A 23,928-nucleotide genomic window follows, 5' to 3' on the forward strand; every position below is an offset into this window, starting at 1 on the left:
AAGGGTATGGAGGGAAATAAGATACAACAATGGACATGGTTGTAATGACTTCTACAGAAAAAGAAAAACTCCTTGGGAAGGCATCTTGAAAAAATATTCAGGACCACAGAAAACAATACAGCCATGAAAGGCTGAGAGCACAGAGCACAATTTCAAGAAGAAACTCATGCTGGCAGTGTCAAAGACCCTAGAGAACAGAGCAATGGTTTTGATCTTTGACCACCAGAATGAAAAGTCCCAAATCAAAAAGCAGTTCTAAAGCAGTGTCATCTGAAAGACTGCATTTTGGTCTCATAGCTCAAAGAAGAGAGGAATAGATCTGGGTTGGAAGGGACCTTAAAGATCATCTTGTTCCAACCCCATTGACAAGGACACCTTCCACTAGAACAGGCTGCTCAAAGCCCCATGATACAAAAAATAAACTGATGTGATAAAGTTTTTTGGCAGATTAAATTAGGTACTTTTATTTGCAATGCTACTTTTAATCTAAGTTTTCTGTGCATAGTTCCCTTTTTGGTTAGCGGCTTAATATCTATATCAGGAATTATGTCACAATTTGGATATTTTTTTCCCCTCTTTTTTAGGATTTAGTCCAGACTCAGAATATCTCTGCTGAAGGGTGGTGGAAGCACTGCAGTTCCAGGGAACACGGACAATGTTTCTGTACAAGCTGGATACGATCATGAAGAAATTTCACCCACAGTAAGAGAAATCATTAATATTCTAAGTGCTTTGTGAATAATCATGCAACTACTTCCATGCCATTGTTTAATGACCTCCCAGAGCTCTCCACCATGACACAATGGGTTCTCAGAATCCCAGTTTGGCCAGGCCTCCTGCACCGGCTGTGCTGCTCCAGTGCTGGAGGCAAAGCAGTGCACAGAGGCACAGGGACCTGAGTGCTTCCAGAGCTTCCTGCTGGGATTCCTCCCAGCCCTGAGGGATGCTGAGCTGAAGCTGTTTCAGTGTTTGGGTGCTCCCTTGCCTGACTAGAAGGGACTGAGCAGTGCCAGGGTGCAGTCACAGCTACTTTGCAGGACCTGCAGGTGTGTTTGAACATGTCTGAGGTGATGTGCCCCAAGCCTGTGTGGCTGAGATTGAAATTCTCACAAAGGACTAGAAAATTTTCCAACTTGGTTTGTAGCTTTGTTGAACCCTTCATCTCTGCAGGGGAAAAAAAGCTTTTTTTTTTTTAATTTTTCTTCCCTTGCTAGTCTTACAGAAAGATAGAACTCCTGAAAAAATGGTGAAACTGGGCTTCAAAGGTGTTATGTAGGACATCTACATGTACAGCAAAATACTTCCCTCTCTTATCACACACTACAAGAACATGATGTTAACTCTGAACTTTCTATAACAGAAATAGCTGAAATTATTGCAGCAGGAAGTAAGGAAAGGAAAGTTCTTTGTATTTCAGTCAGTACTTTTTCTATCTGCAAGTTCTGTAGTTAGTATTGGTCTCTCTCCTCTTCTTCTACAATTGCTGCCGCAGTCATGCAAAAAGAGTTTTTAAGCAACTAAAATAAGAAAGTCTTCTAAAAATTTAAGAAGTGGCTTGGGTTAGACATGAAAGAATTTCTAGTGCTGTGTTAAAAACTGAATTTTTCAACAGTTAATATTCTATTTAATTATTTTGCTTTAAGATATGCAGTCTTTTATAACACTCTCAGTAAATTATCTGTTCAGTTATTAGAAGTCTGTGAAAAAGTTACAGCTAATAGAGCACATTTCCTAGAAGCTGTACTCAAGATATTATTGCTTCCTACTAAAGTAATTCAAATAGGCCTCTGAGTTCAATCACCTCTAATTGATCTTCTTGTGATGACTTGGTTCCATAGCATTCCAAACACATTCTCTCTGCTTATTGAGATGCATTTCCTGTACAATAGTATTATACAAGCTGCCATTTATATTTTACTGTACATTTTTATATTACTACTTTATTTTATTATAATGTCCTTGAGATCTACAGTTAGAGATCAGTTAATTTTCTCAAGTCCTTTACACAGTAGGGCTTAAAAGTACTGCAAAGCTTGGCTGTGATAAGGTTCAACCCTTGGGATTAATGCCAAGAGGTGGCAGTGAGCTGCTGTACCACTGCACCACACTGCAGCTATTTTCCTAGGCTAACCTACAAACCCATGTATGCACTCTGAATCAATAAGCAGCATTCCAACGCAAGCATTTACAGAAATACTTCAGGTTTCCTAGCAAGTCTGATCTGAGGAACAACCCCACACATTTCAGTCAAGTAAAGCTTCAGCAAGTATCTGTTTTAAAGGTCAAGGAGGGAGTAACTTCCTTTTTGGGATAAGGAGGGCCTATGCCATACTCTCTCTTGGCAGAACTGTTCACCCTCATGTTGAGACATGAAGTTACAAAGGAACCACAAAAATAGAGGACTAATGCTCCTACAGAAGCTGCCATGCTGATTTGATGCATGAAGGACATACTCCTCAAAAAGACTCAAAAAACCTTTGCCTACTGGATAATGATAATGAGGATGTAGTTTGTTCTTTAAAAAACATCCAGCACCTTCAGCAGCCTTGAGTAACCTGGAACTCATACATGTGCAAATATATCTCAAGTGGATTATGGGTAATAAATTAGGGGTTTATTATCATGATTAATTTGGGGAGCAGAGGGCTTCAGGAAGAGACAACTCGTTGCTTAGTTATTCTTTAGGCAGAGCAGACATTTCATTTCTGATCAGTTACTCCATTGGAGTTGAAAGATGGGCACAAAAACAAAGTATACTTTTAAGACCTTATGAATTACAGTTCCTATTTACGTTTTCTTTTATTTCACTGCAATTATTTTGAGATACATTTTAGCAGGGACTCAACCATAAAACACTGTATTGCTAAGTAAGAAGCACACAGGAACAAAAGAAACAAAAATGAGCTTTACCACAGTAGATGTTGTACACCCTAGTAAACGCTGTTAACTGGATTATATGCTGGTTATAATAATCTTTTTTCTAACATCTAATAGGCATTTTGTCTGTTGTTAGGAAAAACAATATGTGATTGACTTAGCCCATTCTAAGTAGTAAATTAATGTAAATTTTTAACTGGACACAAATCTTGATCAATCTCTTACTCTCTCTCATTGCTATACTTGAATATTTGTTACACTGCTGGAGAACACATCTGGTAGTGAGTTTCATTTCCTCAACAGAGTTGCTATTTTCCACTGCACAAAACATTAAGACTATCTCTGGAGGCTGTCAAGAATATCATGCTTTTATAATAACTATTATATTAACTAGGAGGATTCCTAAAAATACCAGTAGCATAAAAACATTTGAGGGAGTATGTATTTTTCCATTATATCTTTTCTTACCTGAGCATCTCTAATTTTAGAATCAAAATACTTTGAAGTTAAAAGTGACATAGTTGGAACATTGAGTATTCTAAGTCTTTAGATATCCCATTTTGCCAGCTAGTCACACTTACTGCCAGCTTTATTCTACTTCCATCTTAGTATTTTTCTTTCAAAGTCATGGACTCCACCTCCCTAGAGTTAGTGCAGCAGTCTGGTGGACAAAGCCTTGTCTGTACCAGAGGTCTCCTGATTCATTTTTCCTAGGCAATTCATCCATCTATTCCTTTATCATCAGTTTTAGAACTGAATTGTTGAAAACACACACAGAGTTGTACAGAAAAAGATACTTAAAATCAACACATAATTGAACTTAGATTAAATTTTAAGATAAATTAATAAGTCTTCTTAATATTTTCCAGAAATCAGTTATATCATCAGTGATGCTGGGGGTATGGATTCAAAGTGTAGTTCAAGAGAAGAGGATAGGTATGAACACAGAGGGATCTTAGAAATAACCTGAAATAAGACATAAACCTTCCCATACACCATGCAGGTATTAGTAAGTAAATGATGCCTGTGTACATTAGGTGGAAGAAAAGATATTAAACTGGAGAATCTCAAATACCTGTAAATCTCATATATCATCAGTTCTTTTTAGCCTATTAGGATTATGATGAGATGACTCTCAAAATCCCTTCCAAAGTGTTCTGATTTGTCTCTGATACAGATTACTGTGGTCACTGTAAATTTTAAAAAGCTAGACAAAGATAATTCAGTTTCATCAGTTCAACTTCAAACCATAGTGACAAGCCATCTATTCTTATTTATTTTCATTTTCCTATTCAGCTCCAGCTGCAGCCCAAATACATCACCATACACTGTGAAGCAGGAGTCTGGGGAACAAACAGATCATAGGTCTGCACAAAAGGACTAGAACACCTTATTAAAAATAAATGCTAGTGCTTCAGTAATAAAAAAGCCCTTAATTGTATCATAGTGTCACCTTTACTACCTGAGCAGTGAAACTTGAAAGCTCTAAAATTGCTCAAAGGGCTGATGATTAGCACCTAGGTAGGTCTTAAACTATCAAACCCAGTGTTTTTCTATTCTTGAATTGTTAGTTGCTATCATGAGAAAGATTTTCTTTGCATCCAGAAACACAGGTGTGGCAAGCAGTTAGAAGAAAGTAAACCAGCTGCTGCTCTGCATAGAAAATCACTGCATGTCACCAGTTACAGATAATAAAGGAAACCCTGGCAAAAATCCACTACATGATACCCCAAACCACCACTGTTTACACTCTGTGCAGTGTAAAAATAACCAATGATATCCAATCATTGTTATCCAGGTCTGCAAATCTGCATCCAATTTGATTATGGTGCCTGACAAATGAGAATGCTATTTCCAATTTCTGCCAGCCTGATAGACTGCAACTGCACTCCTGCAACCCTGAGGCAGCATATTTTGTTGTTCAGGATAAGCCTGATCTGGGATTTTGTTTTCTCTATTCTTTCAACTTTCATTTAAGCTCAGGTGAATTTAAGCCTTTTCCTCAAAGTTCTTTAGCACTGAAATTATGACATGGTGCAGAGGAATTAGCTGAATAACCCAGTGAAGGCACTTCTCAACAAGACTGCTGTATTTTACATCTGTCAGGAGTGCTGAGGACTGGGTGAAGTTAAGGAAGGAAGCTTAGAGCAATTGAGTAAAGAGAGGCAGCAATGGAGCATATGTATAAAGCTGAGTGTCAGGAACTAGCAACACAAGCAGCTGTGTCTTTAAAACCTATTTGCAACAGATCAATTAAGGAATAAATGGTTTTTTTTGTGAAATTCGGAAGCTAATGTAGGAAGATGACTGACTAGAAAATTATAGTGCACAAAAAGACAGCAGTACAAAGTACCAATGTGCAAACCAAATGAAAAAAAATTGTTCCAAAGCAGGAGCACACACTGCAGGTACCTAACTCCTATTCTTACTATAAAATCAAAGTGTACATTAAGGAAATCTATAACTAATAATGTCTTCTACAAAACTACAGTAAATTAAAGCTATTCAGAAGAGCAGGAAGTGACATATGGTCACTCCTTCAAGGATAATGTTCCTGTTCCAGAGATATATGAGCTTTTTATTTAAGGGGAGATGCAAAGTCATGCAGGAGAGTCCAGTCTCCTCTTGTTTCTGTGAATAGATTTAAAGGACTCTTTCCATTTAAATGTAAAGGTACTTCTGCAGTAACAATACTAAATGCTGCAGAATTACCTTGCCTGAATCCATTGATCAACACAGTAAATCCTAACTGGTGGAACAATGATAAAACACAAGCCAAATTTGCACACTGCTTTGTGAATCAACTGTGGCATTTTATCTCTTCTGAGATTACATGGGGCATGCCCAGAGCTAACTCCTTTCACAAGCACTGGTCACCTGGAGAGGGTTACAGTTTAGTATTCCTAAATCATTTCATACACTGTTTTTATCACTATTCTTCATCATATTTCTCCCACAAATAGAAAACTCCAAGAATAGTATTGGCTAAAGATAGTGGCAGTGAGACTGAATTAAAGGACTGTCAGTTTTTTCTGCTATCATCTCTATTAGATCCACAGTGTCTGACAGAGGTTTACAGAATTAACTCCTGGTTGTGTCCATGCCTCATCCCAAAGCTCAGAGCCAGTCCTGAGGCACACTGTCCTTCACACAACTGTATGTCTCTGCTGCAGACATCAATTAAGGATGACACATCAGGCTATATATGGCCCTGTGACACTGTACAAGAATTCATTAGGAAGGAAAGTCTTATATTTTTAAAATTATGATTGGTTTAAAATAACTCCTTTTAGGTTTTAGATTTTTTTTAATGCAGAGCAGCCATGTTTCCACAGATATAACTGGAGATATTCCTGGGGCAGAGATGTTTGAAGCCCAGGTGAAAAGGCTCAAGAACATCTCTTTCTGTGGAACACACAGACAGGCTCTCCAATAGAAGAGATTTCCTCATTCATTTTTTGTCTTTGTGCTTAAGAGGGCACATTCTTGTGTTTATCTAGATTGCATTTGATAATTACATATCAGGTAATTATTGAAACCCATGAATATTTCTTTATGGTATTTTTCTGAAGCTTCTTCCTAGGAGGCAAGACACAGTTATTCTTAGGATGATCTTTGGATGTAATTGCTCCTAACAGTCACAGCTATCATGGTATTATTTCAGATGTACTTCCTGGCTGCATTTACTGGGCTCTCTTTCCTCTTCTTTTTAGTGAAGAATAAATTATAAGTCTGTTTTGTTTTAAATCAGACAGAGTTGGAAACAGCATAATAAGATATGACAGGTTATAGCAGAAGTCAGCTCCTGAGAATTCTCTTATTTCCCCATGCCAAATCTGAAGATGCCATAAACTCAAATCCTCTCTGCCAGTCATAAAATTTTAATTAGCTAAACTAAAAATACTGGTACTATTTACCACTGTTCTTATTTATTTCTTAAACTGCTAGACTTCACACTTCCAAAACAGGTTGCCTGTTGCAAAGGATGTCACTAGCAGAACAATAGTTTATTTCAGCATACACGTGAGCATCCTGTTCAGCTTCATTACAATTAATCAGTAATCTAGCCTCTTGTTTCTCACTGCCAAATGATAAATTAACTACTAGCTACATTCATGGATGGAATATTAATTTATACAATGCCCTGGGGTACTTGTATGTAGTACAAGATGCTTCACGGACAGATATCATTGAAAGCTTTAGTAGAACTATGAAACAAAAAAGGAGTAAAACTAGTCAGGATCAGCTGAACTATATGAAAACAGTAGAGATCTGTATCAACAATTGTAGTAAACATCACTGAGTTAGAAAAAAATTAAACATGGTATAATTAATTCTTCTTTTAAATGCAAAAAACCAAGTACCTTTCTATGCAAAGAATAACTTTCTGGAGGTTTGCGAAGAATACTTTGACTTTTTCAAGGTCAAATTATGTTGTCAGAGTATAGCACTGTACATGTGTTGTGTAATGGGGAGATTTGTCAGTTCTGGAAGTGATTTTTTTTCCCCAGTTGCTCTGCATCATCTGCTCAAGCTTCCCATTACATGCATGAGGACAGCAGAAGGATCCAGAGGTTCTGCCTCTGGCCTTGCCTGTTTCAGCATCCCTTACATGCTGCAGGCTTTATCTGACAGGGTTTTTCAGCTTTCTAGAGCATGAAAATGACCTTTGCACAGGTGCAGAATGGATACACAACTGTTTGCCTTTTCCATAGTCATCTTTCCTGGTTTATCTGCATTTTTTCTAGTCTTTAAATACCAGAGATGATGAAGTATTAATTTTTAAGTGGTGGAAGAAAGTTCCATAAAATACTAATATACTGGTGGCACTTGGTAGTACCAAAACATGCTTAAGATACATTATATTACAAAATTACAGTATAACAGGATATACATTTTTTATTTAGTAGCTCTGAAAATATAATGAAACTTCAATGGGGAAATTCTGTCCTCTGTTAGTTTTTCACAGTCCAAAGAAAACTGAATACAGGATGAGGTCTTGGTAAGACTATAGTGGAGCCTGCAGACCCCTGTAAAATGCTAGACTGCATTTTGAAAACTCACAGCACCCTAGCTCAGAATTATCAAATCGAGGCATTTGGTCATTTGAGCACAAACTGCTTGAGTTTTGAGCCTATCAGCAATCCAGAATGGCTCTCATAGCACAAGAAACACAGCACAGGAAAAGCTTGCCAAAAACAGAATGAAAACCACTGAGAAAGAAACAGGGTTATTGTCAAATTTCTAGCATAACAATATTAATTATTATGAAGCTTTCTCTCAGTGGGATTTTTTAAATTTTCTATTCTGAAATCAATCACTGCATCATATATAATATAATTTCAAGCTTTAATTTTAAAAGAATAGGCAACATATTTGAAAGCAGCATAGAGATTTAGCTAAATCAGGCATTTCCAGCAAGGCTCACATTTTGATGTCACCTTCTATTCTCACATTTTAATGTTTCAGGCATCCTGCTTTATGAGCAGGTTATCATTTATTGCACAGCAAATGTGGGAGAGCTCCTGTTCTACCTGGACCTGGCAGCTCTGTCCCACATACAAGAGGATGAGAAACTGGTATAATCTCAAGATTCAGACTTCTACAGGGAATAAAGGATTTATTTATCAAGAGTAGTGTATGGAGCTGCTCCTGCAGGAATATGAAAAACTGGTCTGCATGGAGTGTAAGACTTGTATGAGCCACAGCAGACACATTTACAGGCATTTGCCTGAGGTATCATGAGACAAACTTGACATGAGACTCAGCCCCATCTTTGTTTACCACCTTTGCAAACACTTACTGTCTTATTAGGCACACAGAGCACAACTTTGACTTCTTTGTTCCTGATGCAAGGTTTTTGGAAGGAAAAAGCATTGGGTGTGAGCTTTTGAGCTTCTGCTGTTGTCCTTTTGGAAAGTTAATCACCAGATTTATTATTAAAGCACACACGAAAACAGCATTTTTCATCAAACATGCATCAAACAAAGGGAGGGCTCCCAAGGTGACTCCTCAACAACCTTAGGGTTAACATTACCTATTCTATTTAACTTTAAAAACAAAACAAAACACTGGACCTATCATATATCATGATGGTTGAATAAACAGTTCATCTGAGATAAAATTCATTAAATTAATAACTGCTGGATGTTTCAAACATCCAGCTATCTGAAAACCAAAGTCTGAAGATGAGGATTTATAAATTAAAGAACTAGTCCCTTGTGATATCAGGCAAATGAACAGCATGTTGGTAGATGTTAAATCCTAAAGCATAAATAATCTCCTTAAGTCTACATCTGTGAAACCCAACAGTGAACTTAAAAAAATATCTGTCCTTTATGGTCAACAGAAAACAATTTAAGCAAACAAAGATGAAAAACAGGGTTGCCAAAGTGCTTTTCACTATTGGATTGTTGGATATAGAGGACCTGGGATGAATTGACCTGATTTGGTTGAGAAAAAATAGCCTACCATCCTATAATTTGCAATGCAAATTTCAGCACATTATTTAATGCCATTAAAAAGAAGCAATCAGCTATGGATGGATCATCCACAGTAACCAGTATAATTTAAGTAATGATATCATTGTTTATCCTCTCTTGGGGTAGGTGGAGTTTTACATTTAGGAGCTGCTGTAGCTCCTTTGAAGTTGGTTTTTTGGTTGTATAGATATTTTGCTTTCCAAAAAAGTACCAAGCACTTACACAGAGGTTTAAATCTGCCAGCTGTAACATGCTGAGCATACTGAAAGACTAGGATCTTATAACTCTGTCAGGAAGAGTTAATTGGTAAGGTGAATATTTAGATAAAGCCTATTTCCTGTTCTATTTAAGGATCTATTTCCAGATGTTACTGTAATGTCACCTTAGGAAAGATGTAAATTAGGTTGATCCAGACAGAGTTTTCAGAGATGTAAACAGTCTCTCCTATTGTATTATCAATGCAAAGAGTAATGTCTGAAGAAAGCCCTCTATCCACCAAGTCAGTGAAAAACACTTGACATAAAATTTGTTACCTAATTTGCCTATCTCATGTAACATGTATTTTCCTGTATTTGGTTTGATGTGATTTATGCACTCACATCTTCCTCCCAAATGAATTTCCATCATTCCATTTTAGAGGAACCAAAGAGGTTATCTGCTTCATATTTATACCAGCATCCAGAGACGTATGGCATGAAGGGTGGGGGGTTTCTGGTATCAAGTTGAAGGGCAAGAATGCCTTCATGTCCATATTTATGTTCACATAGATCCAGGACTGTAGCTCTATTTATGTGCCAAGCTGAAAACTCTATGCTTGGTTACTCAACACTCCAGCAATGACTGCCTATAATTTATAGACAGAAGATGACAAAGTGTCAGTTATGTAAAGAGCTTTGAGCAGATAAACAGACTAGTCTATGCAGATTTCTATCTGTGAAATTGCAATACCAAAGACAGTGCTCTTTTATTTTTGAAGACTGAGCTAATTTTTTCCCTTCTTTTTCCCTTCAAATCTTCATTGCCTAAACAGAAGATTTCAAAGTTTCGTTTCTTTTCTGATGCTACATAAAGTAGAAATAACATTCATCTTGGATGAAATAAAATATGCAATTAGCACAGTTAAAGGATCCTTTGAAAAAAATGTGACTTTGGCTATCTCAACTGTCTACTCTCTAGTTTGAAAAAGTTTCTCAGTAAAGGTGAAAAAACCCTTTTCATTAAATCTGCAGGCAAAGTTCAAGTGAAATTCTTGATTTCTCAGCCTTTTCTGTGCTGGGACTGTAGGTATTAACTGTGTTGTTTAAATTGCTCCATTTACAGCTAGGAAGTGAGGCATCATTAGCTGTCTAGGCTCTGATGCACAGCTCTTATCCCACTAGATGCTAATGGCTTGTAAAGGAGAAAAGAGGAATGTGGATCTTGTCTGGTTGGAGAAGTTGTTGAAAACTGAAGAACTGAGCTTCTTCAGACAAAGCAGGGGAACTAAGCAATCCCTTTGTTTACTACTGAAGTTTATTCCCTATCTTGAGTGGTTCTGGTAACAAAATCAAGGAACTGAATATTTCTTAAAGTTTCTGACCATCTTTGGAAAAAAGCATGTTGATTTTAGGTGATTTCTGTAACAATGCACCAGAATCTGTAGGATTCAAACCTGATGCTATGAGATTATACCCCATAAATTAATCACTTCTGAGCATAGTTCCCCTGGCACATCAGCTGGCTGAAGTTCTTAGGAAGCATTCATTTTCCTTTGGACCTTCATGATGAGAACTGCATGTTCATCTCACTTTTGCCAAGTCATTATAGGGTAGAGCAACTGTTCTAAATGAGACAGTAGATCCTACTCTCTACAGGTGTCTGATAAAGCTGAAATATTGTCATTATGAGAAGAAAAGTAAACAGAAGTATTCCAGCTGAAATGGTAGAACAGATTGGCATGAACCTTTGGCAGCTTGTACTATGCTATTTGTATTTTTTAGTCTCTTGAATAATCTTGGACTCTGTGCACGTCACTCCTCCATGCTCATTAGCTTCATGAGAGCACAGGAGATGATAGCTGGCTGTCTCTTCTTTGTCTTCTCTGCCATCCTGTGCTCTGCCAGAGATGGGAACATTGAGAGTTCTAGAGGTCTGTCAAAATCCTCACTATGTGAAGTGTTAAGCCTGCATTTGGGGCTGATGTTTTTTCTTTTCTTCACACACAGGTACGCAGTCTTTCCCTATCAGTGACTGACAGCAACAGTGCAGGCAGCAGCGCAGCACAGAGCAGGGAGAACACTGAAAACTCACTGTTGACAATATTCTAAAAAGTATTAATACAGCTTCAGCCATTCTCTCGGAGGAAGTGTACTCTGTGGTTGAATAATATGCAGTGTCAGCAGGGTTAATTAGATTTACGGTTGGCCTAAACAAGAGATTAGGTTTTGGCTGCAGCTGGCTTTACTGCAGCATGTAAAATACTGACATTACACAGGAAAAAAACCTCTATGGAGCAGATCTGTCAGAGAAAAGGCACTAATCCTGCAGTGCAAGGTTGCTGTACCCCAAGGTTATAGCTGGGCAGCAGTATGGAAGCAGTATGGAGCCTCATGCTCCATCCCTGAGACATTGACTAGCAAAGGACCAGGGGAATATTAATGAAATAACATTCTCTAATATTCTGATGTCTTTAGAAATAGATATATAAAAAAGCTAGTGTGAAAACAAGAATTTCCCCAGCATTTTATTTCATTTGTTGTAAGATAAAGTTTTGCAAAATGTATTTAAATAAGCATGCATTTCCTAGGTTCTCAGTAAACGTACCTACGCAGTTGGCTAACACTTTCAAGAATTAGCATCTTTACTTGAAATATGAAATAGTTGAAAAATTACTGAGGCATCACATTGGTACACTGTGGGTCAGTCTATTTTGTAGTTATCTACGAATTTTCCAATTCAGAACTCTGCATCTCTCATCAATAAACATGCAGTAAGTAGTTACTGAGGCAAAAATGTAAATGGCAGTATGAGTCTTGCTGATTTACTCAGTAATTCCATTATTTGTTCATAAATAGACTGGTTTGTCTTCAACTGATCCTCAAGGCAATAGATATATAAATTTTGATACCTGGTTTAAAGTAAGTAATGTCTACAGTTGCATAAATATATAGATATATGACACAAAGTATTATGGCTGGCAGAATATGATCCTTAGAGGCGACTAATTATATAACTGTTGTGCTCGTTGGAAAAGTCAAACAGAATAATTCCTCTAGCAATTTGAACAATTTCTATTTTCCAGCACTAGGTCAGCTCTGCTTCCCCTTTCTAAGCTTAATTATTATCAACAACAACTGAATTAACTGAACAAGTAGCCCATGGCAGTGTCCTGGTGGTAACCAGAAGTTCCTGTGTTGCAGCAACAGGCAGCCACAGTCCTCCTGGGGCTGTGGGACATTCCCAGGGACCGGAGCACTGCAGGGAAGGCTGCAGCTCAAAGCAAAACTGAAGTCTTCAAAGGTGCTTGAGCTGCACCCAGTTCAAATCAAAGGTCATCTTCCAGCCACTTAAAAATATGGCACAGTCCCTTAATAATAGAAATTTTCCCCACTGTAAAATAAAAATTACCTAACACTGTGTGCACATCTCCAGGCTTCCCTGCAGGATCCAGTTTTGTACCATCCTATGTGGCCTAGCATTGCAAGGGTATAATCAACTTCTGTCCCTCCTGATATCAGCCCCTTTACCAAATGCAAACCCTAAACAGCCACATTATATATTCCTTTCCATTTAATTCTTCCTCTTGTATTTGCTATAGTAACATCTTTCAGCTGGGAGCAAATAAATCCTAAATTATGTGTGCTGTGGAAAAGTCCATTAACCAAGATTTCATCAGGTTAAGTATTCTGCAGACATTTCTGCCATAAAGAGCTTAAAAATCTGTAAGTCTAGAGCTGAAAAATGAATAAAGCAGACTTTGGGGAGTTTGTTTAAAAATCAAACACACCCTCACTCCCACCCCCAGTGACACAGTACTAGTAAAGAAAACAACAGTAAAAATCCTGTAATAACTGCAAAGCCATCCTGTTATAGTCTCCAGAGCAGAGAACTTTTTATCCACGTGCTATTCATATTTACATAGGCAAAATATTTAATATGGTAATCTACAAAGTTAATTATTTTTGTCTTTGTAGTTTAACCCAGCAAGGTTAACAGCAAAATGCAACTAAACAGTAGAACCAAATTAAGATTTTCCAGTTAGGTACATTTAAGTTATATTCTCCAATAATTACAGATATATCTATAATTCAGGTTTTAGTAAAGATTTGGTCTGCATGTCATTGATTAAATGCAGTGTCTCACAATCTTTTGCTACCATAATATGAGGTTATACTGGCCCGGTACCACTTTTTTATACTATTCTTTTCCTCTGACAGATTAATTTAAACAGAAGTTACCAAACTGTGAAGTCTCTTTAGACAGGTCAGTCTTTTGACTGACCTGTCTAAAGAACAGTGAAACAGTTTGGTAAGAGACTTATTGCTACCTTCTAAATGCCTTCCGCCAAGGGGTCCTAGACACTTGGTTGGCTCATAGGCTCCACTACAATAGATTTTTATCCTCTTTTCCAATGACCTCCATTCAGGATGCTACTGTGGTGTTTATTTAAGTTCCCCCTGTATGGTAAACTTCAGACTTTACTATTTAGGAATTTCTGTTTGAATTTCCCCCATTTTGTGACGGTCCCTCAGGATGATCCTGTGACAAGGAGCCTGGCACACAGCTCGGGCACAGGATCCACCCTGCCGAGCCGTGCTGGAGGGAGGAGGGGCCGGGAGTGCCTCAGGGTCAGCCTGAGGAGCCACAGTCCGTGTGTCAGGGTGACCAGCATGTGCAAGCTGCCAGCCAGCCAGGGAGGGTCAGCCTCAGCTGGCAGCACAATTAGTCATGAGCTTAGCTGATGAGGACAGAGATAATATCTTAAAGACAATATGGATTTCATCCTGTCAAGAAAAAAGACTCATTGTGCCAAGGCACGTAGAGGGTGGGAAACTTAGAGCAGTAATAAACAGCTTTTGTTTCCTAACCTTCCAGAGGGATTTACCAATACTGTAGCAGGTTACTACATTACTTAATTACTACTTTAAATAGGAATATCATTGAATAGAGGAAAGTATGTAACACCATGGACTCTTCACTGATAAAACAGCTGGTTCAGAAACTCTGGATGACATTTGGCTTGTTTATATTTATCATGAGTGGTTATAACTATGTTAAGTACCATCAGAAAGAAAACTAGTAACTCCAGCTTGGTACATTCAAACAGATGCTGGTTAATATTAAGGAACTTATTTCTACTACAATTGCTGTAGCACTGCAAATCACAAGAATTAAAGGTATATTGTCCACAAATGTTTATAAAGTACAAACTCATAGTTTCTTCATTCCTGGAGCTTGAGTATAAGCTTGTCTGGGTTTGGAAATTCCAAACCGAGACAAAGCTCAAAGCTGTGATTCTCACATACCAGAAGCTGGAGCCTAAACTAAACCATGAAATATTGTAAGAGTCCCAACACTAAAAAATGTCAACAGATCTAAGTTAAATCAATGTTGGCTCAAGAATAAGACAGGTATTTTACTGAATTGTAATAAAAAACTTTAAAAATAAATATAGATATATGCACAGGAAGGGAAATAACACTGTTGCAAAGGTATAATAGTGGTGTAATATATAATTCCCCTCCATTTCCCCCAAAAATCATTATGTGTTGGTTGGTGGGTCAGTTATAATGCATACAAATTGAATAATAAATGGAGGACAAATACCAAATCAAGCACATGCTGTACAGATAATTTATCACTGCAGATAGGTGTGGAATAGATGCGGAAAAACCTTAAGGTGGCCTCTTTCCAAGTACTGAGAACAACCAGTATCACAACAGATACCTCCTTTTACTTGGTGAAAACTGAGACTTCCACCTACCACTGAAAATATAAAGAAAACCCCTTAATTATTAAAAAAAAAAAAAAAAAAAAGAAAAAAAAAAGAAAAAACCAAACACAAAAACCAATCAACCAAACCAAAAGGCAAGCAAACTAAAAAATTCCTACCACTACAACTGACATAAAGGCACATTCCTGATACTACAGAGGTATTTTCATGGCAACTCTTCCATCAATAAAGCCAGTAGTCATTAACCAGAAATAAAGAATTCTGCCACCAACAACCTTCATAATGCTGGGATCTGCAATACAATGCAAACCACTATTTACCAGGAAGTGTTCCCTTCCAGTGCTCATTTTATGCCTCTAATGCAGCACTGAGCATGGAATTTCTAGTCACCAACAGAATTCCTTCCCTTTCATTCATCTAATATGCAACAGCTCTTATCTCTTGGGCCATAACATGTCAAATACTTCTACATAATTAAAGCCACACTGATTGACTGGCTAAGAATATCACAGGGATAAGTTTCTTTGTAAAGCTGCCTTATCTGTAATCAAGAGCTGTCTTCCACTAACACAAGATTTTGTGCCTAAAGGACATTTTTTATTTATATCTACACACACACATATAGAAATAATGTTCCTTTCTCCTCCACAATACATCAATACCAAGAAAACATCATCATGCTCTGATTTCCCTCTGTCGTGTTAAATTGGAGAGGACAAAAGATGGCAAGAGGCACTCAGTAAGGCAGGCAAAATGCATATTTTTTTTATGTATGGAAACTATAATGAATATTCCTCCTTTGATATAAACCATTATTGCACTCCCAGACAGAATCTTTCCATATTTCATTGCTTTGTGCGTATCTTAGATTTGTTGTGATGGTGGGGTTTATTTTAGAAAAGAAAATTAAAATCTGTAGAGGCCAAAAAACCATGAACAAATTGGTGATGAGGCTTATGTCTTGTCAGGTTATTTTATATTTTAATGTACTGTTAACAGTTCATTCTTTTTAAATACAAATCTAAGGGCAAATTTAAATATCAAGGCAAGCAATCTGGTAGCATGGCAACAACGTGCTATGCTGCATAGTAAGAATTTTGAACTATGCAAACCTGCTTCTTTCCTATACTGGATCATTTTATAAGAGCAGAAATAAATTTATGTTCTTTGTAATTGCCTTGATGACTATTAGTAGCTGTAGTGGTCTTTGAAACTCAAGACAGCACAGCAACCCTGTGCAGCCTGGTACCAGTCAGAATGGCCATCCTTACTAGACACAAAAGCTGCTGATTAGAAGAACTAAAAAAAAAAAAAAAAAAAAAAAAGGATATGTTTAGTAACAGTGTTTAATGCAGGAGAGCAATTTGGTATGAATTTGAGGAGCATAGCAGCTCTGAAGCAGTCTTGCTTCTGCATGAGAAACAGGCAATTCCATCTCCATGCACTCCCCCAGATGTGTTGAAAAGACATCTCTCAGCTTTCAGAGTATGAGTTTTGAGACCTATTTTAAGATTTTACTAAACAAAAAAGGTGCACTTACCCTTGCACTGAAATAATTTTTGTGGTAGCTCCTATCAGCGATTCTTGAGAGTAACATCAATTTATTGATACCATTTCACTCTTGGTGACTGGGAAAAAAATAAAATCCTTTGTCATTCTAGAACAGGTTTTAGTCTGTGCCACCCTCATTCTCTTCAGTTAATCCAGTAACTCAGGCATATTTACCATTTTGCTGGAGCAGGAAAAGGCAAAGTTAACTATCACTTCTGATCTTCTGATTTGAAGGACACACTGTGTCCAAGAGTCCACCCAAGCACCTTTGTTTCTGGGTAGTGGACGAAGGCAGCAAAGATGTGGACGGCATTGGAGGAATATTACTTTCTTTATTATTCTTCTCATAAAGATCAGGTACTTCACTGAACCTGAACAGTGAATGCCAAACACAGCTACTCCTTCTGGGAGGTTTTTACAATACTGCTTAGATTGGTGCTGTCCCTATGGAACTTGTGCTTCTCACCACACATTCCCATGTTACATAACATCCCTTGGCATTTAGGATGCCAGTGGTCAAATCCAGGTCTGCTCCCTCACCAGAACACTCATGGTCAGTGTTACAGAGCTGTTATTTGGGTTCTGAGCTGCTTGTTTCTGGTTTTGTACATTTAAGATAGAAAGAAGTAAATGTGCCTGCTGTGACTACATTATGAATTCGTAGCTGAATCTAACCTCTGTACTCAGGTGAAAGACTTCTAAATCTTTCTGTCTTACACCTTATCTTGATTAAATTAATAAATAAAATAAATCTTACACTAATTCTTTAAGGGGTCAGGTCCTGTGAACCCTTAACACAAAGGTAGAATACATACACAAGTAAAACTTGCAGGGACAGGTCTCTCTTGGAGAATATTTCAGAAATAAAAAGGATTTTGCTCCTCAAAATGATTAGGGTTACTGTACAATTGACTTGGGAAGAGAAACTTATACAAAGGTTGTAGCTGAGAAGTGCATCTGTGAAGAGAATCAGTAAAGGGAACAAAAGCAGTCTAGAAAATAATGCAAATTGGTGATATACTCACAAATATTCCTAATATCAATGCACAAAACAAAATTCAAAAACTCCATTCAATTAATAGACTGGAAATATTCAATCTGCCTTTTAAGTAATAAACCAATATAATTTTCTATGTGGCTGAACCTTCATTATTAGGCCTGTAACCAGGAGGGCTATTTCCTGAAGGAAACTTCATCTTACTAGTTCAAACCAGACAACTACCCTAAGATAGTCCTGGTGCAGCTCCCACTGCAAGGCTGGGTTGGTATCAGTGGATGTCTGCATTGCAGAACAACAACTATTTGAAAATCCTTGTCTAGACTGCAGACCTCACATTGGTTATAACTGACATATTTTGTATACCTTTTTGCCAACTTTCCTCTTCATTTCCTTCTATTTCAAAAGAAAATTATGCCTTCCTGCATGAGTATACTTCAGAGTATGCATTTCCAGCAGCATTTCACGTTATCTGAGAACAATGACACTTTCCCCTGTCATCCCTACCTACAGGGCTTCTAGTTCTTCCTCTTTAGCTTAGGTGGAAGCACCTATGAATCCCAGAGTTTTCCATACCGGTCTTTGCTCAGCTCTAACTTACTCCTCTTGAAGTGCAAATCACCTTCCTCTGCTGCAGCATGTGAATGAAGACAGTAAGTACTGCAACAAAAAAGGAAAGGAATGTCATGTACTCAAGTGACAGTGCATTTACCTACCAGCATCAGAAACAAACTGTTCAATCCATATGTTTTTTACCAATAGTGCAAGGCCTTCCTTCCAAAAAGATTGTATTGTTGGCCAAGAGAAGACCTAAGTTCAGACAAAACTGAGAATTTGAATGAAGTTCTCTTATCATGGATGTCATGGCAAAGCTTAAGTGGTGCATGTTCAGCTTCTGCAGACAGCAAAAGCCTAAAGCACTACACACTTCACAGTCACATGGTGTTGTCTTGAGCTGCTTTTCATGCGGCTCTCATGGGCCCTCAGGAAAAAACAAATCATACATGTAATACTCCTCCCAGTAGACTAAAAGCATTTGCCAGTACTTATAATGAGCATTTGATTCAGTGTGTCTAAAAACCAGTGAATTCTGATTCTGCTTTCAGTTCTTCCTCATAACTTGTGAAACTCATGTGACTGCATCAGTGCTTTATTTTCTCTAGATGTAACCACTACCATTTCATCTCTTGCACAAATGTTGCAAGGCTTTAATTACACCTCAGAGTGGTGCCAAAAGATACCTCTCAGTAAAAGCTCTTGCTTGAAAGTAGTATGCACTCCTTTTTATTTATTTCAAGCAAATATCTCTTCCTTGGGAGGCTTATAGTATGGTATTTGTATTAATGTACTGTTTCACATGTAATAGGAGTTAATATACTGATACTGTATTCCATCTTTGCTGAAATGCACAGATTAGTCCTAGAATGGCAACTCTAAATCTTTCTTTAAAAATCTGACTTTTGGGAACATGTCTGCTTCTTGTATCATGTACAGATAGGCATAAACGGGATCATAACACTTCAGGTTGTTAGGAATTTCAGAGCTCTCTTGTCCAACATTCTGCTCAAACCAGGGTCATCAGTGAGCCCTGATCAGTTTGCTGAGGGAATTATCCAGTCTGGTCTTTACAGAGACCATACAGCCTCTCTGGGTTACCTGTCTCCATGTACGATTGTCCTTGTGGGGCAAAGTATTTTCCTTGTATCCAGTCTGAACCTTTGTTTCAATATATGCCTTTTGTCTCTCGTTCTTTGGCACATGTTGAGTCTAGCTCCAGTTCCCTGAGGAACTCTTTGTAAGGACTGGAAGGCTGCTGTTAGGTCCCCCCATAGCCTCCCTTTCTGCAGGCTGAGCAAGCCTCACTCCCCACCCTCTGCTCAGAGCTCAGCCTCCAGCCCCAGCCACTTCAGTGGCTTCGCAGCACCCCAGGTTTTTAATAACTTCCTTGTACTGGTGGGACCAAAACTGGACCCAGGGTAATAAATGTCACCTACTGGGGGCTGAGCAGAAGGGAATGATCACTTCCCTCAATGTCCTGGCTGCACTGTGTTCATACAGACCAGGATGCTCCTGGCTATCTTTGTTGCCAGGAGTTGTCTCCAGTTTGCTGTTCGCCAGGACCTCTGGGCCTTTTTGGCAGGGCTGCTCCTCCACCTCTACCAGTGCTTAAAGCATGAAATAATTGCCTTGTTTATTTAAACACAGGGAAATGGATTTCAAAAGTCTGCAGAAGCACCTGAATGTGTTCAAATGCTACAACCAAGATTTTTCCTAAAACAAACCAGAATCCTCCATGTCTCTCTGTGAGCTGGTAGCTTGGAACAGGTCACTATCTCAAATTTCTCCACCCTCAGCACAGGAATATTAACTGAAAGATGTTTAAACTATGGTATTTTCACAATTTATTTCTTAGCAAATATTCTTATCAGAACAGCTGGAGAGATGGTACAATTATGCTTCTTGAAGTGGTTTCTCATGTTCACAGCCTTAAGCAAAGGTCACTTTTTAAAGACCTAGCTTGTTTAAATTCATGTCCAGTCCCCAACCTGAACCAGCATTAATCAAGTAACTACACAAAACATGCTTTTAAAGATTACTTCTTAGAACTGTAATACTTTGACCAAAAGAGCTGAGCCTTTATGGCCTTTGCAGGAACACTTTTCCTTTACTATCAGAGGATCAAGAGGGAGCAATAACGTAGCTGCTGATGCATTTTTAAAAATAGCTTCAGATATTTCCAAGTGGCAGATATGGGCTAAACTATGAAAGAATTTAGAACTCTGACAATGAAGGTTTATAAGGAGAGTTCTGCAGCATGAAATCCTATGAGCCCCAAATAGACTCACAAGTACAGTGGCTTTGACTTCAGCAGTTTAGCTCTTGCAGAACATACAAAAGAAAAGCTCTTTCATCTTGTCTGTCCTGTATGGAGAAGAACCAGGATGATACAATGATAAATTGCCATCTTATGCTTGACATAAATGTCAATTTTTTTCTTCTCAAACACATAACCTGCATATACTGTATTTTATCTTAAGTGGCAATAAGGACTTAAACTAGAATTCCTCCCCTTTAAAGCTATGTTATATTTGAAACACTGTGGCTAACACAGAACCACAAAAAACTATGACAGTAATTGTTTCTCTTTTTCAGTTCTACTTATTAATTAATGAAGGATTCTTGGGTAGCAGGCATAATAGATAAATACCTTTTCTGCAAACAGACTTCCCAGCCCCTCCTGGGAGATTATAGGGTGGCCTTGGCCAGGTAATGTAATTGAAAACACTACTTGCATTTTTCAAACTGGTCACAGTAATTTCAGACTTTTCTTAAATATCACTGCAATGCACATTATCTCTGTACTATACACCTTGTATGGTCTCTTGTCTTTATCTAAATTTCTTTTCTTGTATGTCCTCACTACCGTGCAACAACCACCAAAACAACACTGAGGATGCAAAGTACATAAATCTGAAAGCACAGATTGCCCGTTGAGGCAAAATAAGGCAGTCTCTGACTTTCCAATATGCAGCTCTAAATGCAGTATTCCCTTCCTTTCCCCCACCCCCATCCCTTTTGTTATGGCAATACAAGGCACCACACACACACACATTCAAAAAACTGTTCAATAAGAGGCAAACAGACCATGCTATAATATCTCATGCTGTTTATCCCACCAAAAATCAGGTTTTCTTAATTGAGCACCCTTTTGCCTCCAGACCTCATGATGAAGGGAACGGGGAAAGAGCAGATCAAAGGCTCTGATCCCTTTGCTGGAGTGGAGACATGAAATCAGAACCAAATACAAACTCCGAGCGGTACTGCCTTACAGGAGGGCTCCTCTCGCTTTTCTTTTCACTCTTATTAAGACAAACGGACTTAAGCCTCCCGCCCTCCCACAAAACGCTGACATGATGCGGATGCTGCACGGCCGGTCCCCGCGTTACCCGGAGCCGCCGTCCCGGCACGGCGGGGCTGAGGGGGCCGGGCCGGGCTCGGAGCTCGCCCCGTCCCGGGGGAGCCGAGCGGAGCCGCAGCCCAGCCCCGGGGGAGCCGAGAGAAGCCGCAGCCCGGCCCGGGGGATCGCCGCCGGTTCTCCCTCGCCTGGCGGGGGGCGGTGGCGGCGCCTCCCCGGGCACAGCGGGGACAAGCGGGAGTGCGGCAGCCCCCGGTGCCGGAGCCCCGCGCCGCCGATCGCGGCAGCACCGGCCGCTCCGCCATGCCGCAGGGGCTCCCCTTCACCCCGGCTCCCCGTCCGCTTGCGGGCAGCTCGGTTGCCAGGGGATGGGGATGGCGATGGGGATGAGGATGGGATGAGGGGGGGGAAGCCGCTGGCGGGGAGAGCAGCCCCCAGCGCCGATTCGAGGGGAGCATCGGCCATGCGGGCGGGGGTCGGGGGCGTGCTCGGGGGCTCCCCGCTCCCCTGAGGGGACCCGCGGGATGCTGCCGCCCCACCCCCGACGGAGCCGCCGGTGCCCGCGACGACCCCGGCCGGCGGTCGGTATTTCCGTCGGTCGGTCGGTCAGCCCCCCGCCCTGCGTCCCCGGTCCTTACCGCGGTGCAGCGGCGGGGCCGGTCCCGGGCAGCGGGGCAGCCGCAGCCGCAGCCGCTCTTTTGTGTGGCTGCCGAGCGCCGCACACCGCGGCGGGCCCGCCCGGGAACCTGCCTGCGCCAGCGCCCGGGAACCTGCATGGCGCATAGCGCCCGCGCCGCCTCACGGCCCCGGCGGGAGCGGGCGGGGGGCGGCCCCGGGCCCCGCACAGCCCGGGGGGGGGCTCGGCAGGACGCACTGACCTGTCCGCCATCCACCGCCGGACCGGAGCCCGGCACTGGGCCAGTTTCGCGGGTGCCGCACTCCTCAGTGGCGTCCGGCGACAGGACGAAGAGCAATAAACTGAGCACAAGTTTCACCTCAGCGTGAGGGAGAACTTCTTCACACTGAGGGTGGCAGAGCACTGGAAGAGCTGCCCAGGGAGGGTGTGGCGTGTCCCTCTCTGCAGACACTCCGAACCCAGCTGGACGCGTTCCCGTGTCGCCTGCCCCAGGTGTCCGTGCTCTCAGCCCCAGGTCTCCGTGCTCCCATCCCCAGGTGTCCGCGTCCCAGCCCCAGCAGCTCTGGCTCAGGGGTTGTGTCCAGACGCGGGGCCGGCCCCAGCTCCCCTGCCGAGCCCTGGAGCAGAAGCTGCCACAGCGGGGTTCGCTGGATGCCCCATCCCGCGGGGCACTCGGCAAGGCCACTCTATGTCCCCAGGGAGCCGCTTTGGCACTGGGCCGGAGCTGGGGGTGTTTTCTGGGAGTCTCCACAGCATCTCTCTGCAAATAACAGTCCTGAATGCCATGTCATCCTGCTAGGTGATCACCTTGCCTTTTCCTGTTGCTTGAGGTGTTCCAGTGTAACAAAAACCCAAACACCAAAAGTTTGAATAGCACTGGACAGCACTGGACTCAGTCACGTTCCATCATATGGTCAGATTTATGAGAACAAATTACAATTTTTGTGCCCTTGTGCAAATAATACATAGATCCACCCCTAAAGCTTCATAATGTAGGACTCAATGTGTACTATTTAAAAGCTCACTGAAGAGGGTTTCTCCAAGAACATTTCTTATGGTGGATGATAAACACAGTTGATTTCTCAGGCCTTTTATTAGAAACCTCTAGATCTTCTAAGGGCAGCAAGGTGATAGTGACTATTTTGTATAAAAAGAAACACATATCTTAGGGCAATTCTGACAGGCATTGCTAATAATTATGCAAATTTGAGATAGTAGCTAATCTTTCTCACAATAGCAAAAGGGAAAAGCTGTCCTAGTGTAGTTGTACTGCACTGCAATCAGCCAGGTATCAGTGTTTGCTGTAATGGCTGTGTGCTCAGCGTGGGGCGTGTCCATTTTGCCCTGGTGTTAGCATGAAGGCACAGCCCACGTACATGCAAAGGTCCTTCATGGAAACACCATTTTTTAGGGGTTTTTTAGTCTTTAGTTTACTTGTTAAGATTTTTGTTAAGACTCTCTCTTTGCTGCTGAGAGGCTATTTTCTGGCATGGTTTTCTATGGTGACTTTTCCCATCTGTCCCTTTCTACATCCCA

The 23,928-nt window shown here is 40.3% G+C and overlaps 1 protein-coding gene across 2 annotated transcripts in view; it reads right to left on the bottom strand.

Annotated features, from left to right (window-relative positions):
- APBA2 (amyloid beta precursor protein binding family A member 2) overlaps positions 1-22,464 on the bottom strand; it is an 82,237-nt gene extending 59,773 nt beyond the window's left edge. For both annotated transcript variants that reach the window (XM_050978586.1, XM_050978585.1), the window contains exons 1-3: positions 22,394-22,464; positions 18,441-18,499; positions 16,832-16,919 (exon numbers count right to left, since the gene is read on the bottom strand). The gene's annotated coding sequence lies outside the window, so the exon portion shown is untranslated. The remainder of the gene's footprint in view (positions 1-16,831; positions 16,920-18,440; positions 18,500-22,393) is intronic.
- Positions 22,465-23,928: the final 1,464 nt, after the last annotated feature.

Source organism: Serinus canaria, chromosome 10, assembly GCF_022539315.1.
Source record: "Serinus canaria isolate serCan28SL12 chromosome 10, serCan2020, whole genome shotgun sequence".
Taxonomy (NCBI): Eukaryota; Metazoa; Chordata; class Aves; order Passeriformes; family Fringillidae; genus Serinus; species Serinus canaria.